Here is a 2500-nt window from a genome sequence, read left to right as displayed (position 1 = left end):
ACCGCATAGCAACCCCAGACTAACAACCGCATAGCAACCCCAGATCACCCTAACACCTGCATAGCAACCCCCCAAAACACAATAACAACCGCATAGCAACCCCAGTACATTCTAACTACCACATAGCAACATTTAGGACACCCTAACACCTGCATAGCAACCCCCAAAAGACCATAACAACTGCATAGCAACCACAGAACACCCTATCAATTGCCTAGCAAAGCCCAGGACACCCTAAAAATCACATAGCAACTCCCAGGACACTCTAACAACCGAACAAGAACCCCAGAACACCACAACAATCACTTAGCAACCCCAGAACACCACAACAACCACATATCAAATCCTAGGACACCATAACAACTGCAAAGCAACCACAGAACACCCCATAAAACACATAGCAACGCCCAAGAAGACCACTCACATTTGCTTTGAAACATCTACAGATCGTTTTCCATAAACTAAAATATGTTGCAGATTTTAGTCAAGTCAAGTCACCTTTATTTATATAGCGCTTTTAACAATACAGATTATGTCAAAGCAACTGAACAACATTAATTAGGAAAACAGTGTGTCAATAATGCAAAATGACAGTTGAAGGCAGTTCATCATTGAATTCAGTGACGTCATCATGCAGCTCAGTTCAGTTTAAATATTATCTGTGCAATAATTTGCAATCAAGTCAACGATATCACTGTAAATGAAGTGTCCCCAACTAAGCAAGCCAGAGGCGACAGCGGCAAGGAACCAAAACTCCATCAGTGACAGAATGGATAAAAAACCTTGGGAGAAACCAGGCTTAGTCGGGGGGCCAGTTCTCCTCTGACCAGACGAAACCAGCAGTTCAATTCCAGGCTGCAGCAAAGTCAGATTGTGCAGAAGAATCATCTGTTTCCTGTGGTCTTGTCCACAGTTAGTGATTTTAGTAATAGAATTCACAAACTCCTGATTGAGTTTTAAGATTTTGCAGACCATCACCGATGGAGAAAAACAAGCATTTAATTGGAAGACTGAATCAAAACTTCAGAGTTACTGAAACACAGACCATGTGACAACTTGCACCGGTCTACTACTCTTAAAGGACAGAACATGAGAAAACAGACTGAAGTCATAGAGTGAGAGAGTTTGAGATCAGCACTGAACACGAGGAATACAAGCCCATCTGTGCAGCGCTGCTGAAATAAGTTATTGCTGAACACACTGGAGAAAGAATGGAGTGGAGTCTCGGTGAGCCTCAGACGTCTCTCGTGCTCTCCGTTCACTGCATAGACTGCAGAAACACACCAGTGTGCTGACACAACATATTACACTGGCCTGAATACATAACACTCCTCATCACTCCAATGCATCATCACCACCTACAAAACTGATTCGGATTCAACAGAAGAATCATCTGGAACGAATCAACAGAGAAACCGCATCGCTCTGCTTCAGGGCTTTCTGAGGCCTGTTGTACAGTTTCCTACAGCTGATCGTACAGTCGTCAGATTTATGAAGCTTTAACAGTCATAATTAATTAATATTATGGATTTAACTCCACTGCCATCAGGTCAGAACGAAACTGAACTGATCTGAATCATGACTCTATTGTCTTCTGCAGAGCTGCTTTACAGCTTAAAGTTGTTTCATAACTGATGAATTTTACAACATTAACACTGATATTTTTATGTTTATTATTGCGAAGCTGATTTGAAACAAACTATGTTAGCTTGTTTCCGCTGCAGGATAAAAAGAAAATTTAAATAAAAAAGGTAATTGCAACTTTTTTTTCTTGCAATTCGGAGATAAAAAATAAGTCAAGATTCTGAGATAAAAAGTTGCAATTACACTTTTTATATTTTTTATTCCATGGTGAAAAAAAAAAAAAAAAAAGAAAGGAACTGTGAGATGTAATTAATAACTTTTTTATATCTTGCAAGTTATTAACTTATTTAATGTTGTCATTATTAATATTTTTATCCCATGGTTAAAACAAGCTTCCATAATAATCTGTATAAAGCACTGTAGAAATAAACATGACTTAACTGACCCATGAATCCTGACCAGGTCAACCACTTAAACTCTACTGCTGGTTTAATCTGGTTCTCTGTATTCTTTCACAGAATTGTGTCTGATTTATTCTCCATACGAATTAAATCCTCTGAATCTTGCTTTTGTTACGAAACTAAACAGAAAATTGTGAAGGTAAAATAAAGGCTAAAAGATCTGCAAATGCAGGGTAGGAGTTGTGAAAGTGTACATAAGACTGTAAGCATAAATTACATTTGCATGCTTCTGCCACAGAATAAAAAAGATTTAAAATTAAGAATTGTGAGGCATAACCATGTAATTGTGCAAGCGTGTAGAGTTTAGTAGAGACGCTACAACATGTCATGTTTGACCACTTCATATTTGAGGAGAGAACTTCAGTTTCCAAAGTCAGACATCTCTTGTTCTGATTTTCAAGCGTGTAGAGTTTAGTAGAGATGCTATGATATGATGCTACTAATATCCATAATTT

The 2500-nt window shown here is 38.3% G+C and overlaps 1 protein-coding gene across 1 annotated transcript in view; it reads right to left on the bottom strand.

The window, feature by feature from the left end:
- LOC109108129 (ena/VASP-like protein) overlaps positions 1 to 2500 on the bottom strand; it is a 20290-nt gene that overhangs the window by 16255 nt on the left and 1535 nt on the right. The gene's annotated exons all lie outside the window — the stretch shown is intronic.

Source organism: Cyprinus carpio, chromosome A20 (assembly GCF_018340385.1).
Source record: "Cyprinus carpio isolate SPL01 chromosome A20, ASM1834038v1, whole genome shotgun sequence".
NCBI lineage: Eukaryota > Metazoa > Chordata > Actinopteri > Cypriniformes > Cyprinidae > Cyprinus > Cyprinus carpio.
The sequence above is the reverse complement of the archived record's forward strand: the minus strand, read 5'-3'. Positions and strand labels throughout refer to the sequence as shown.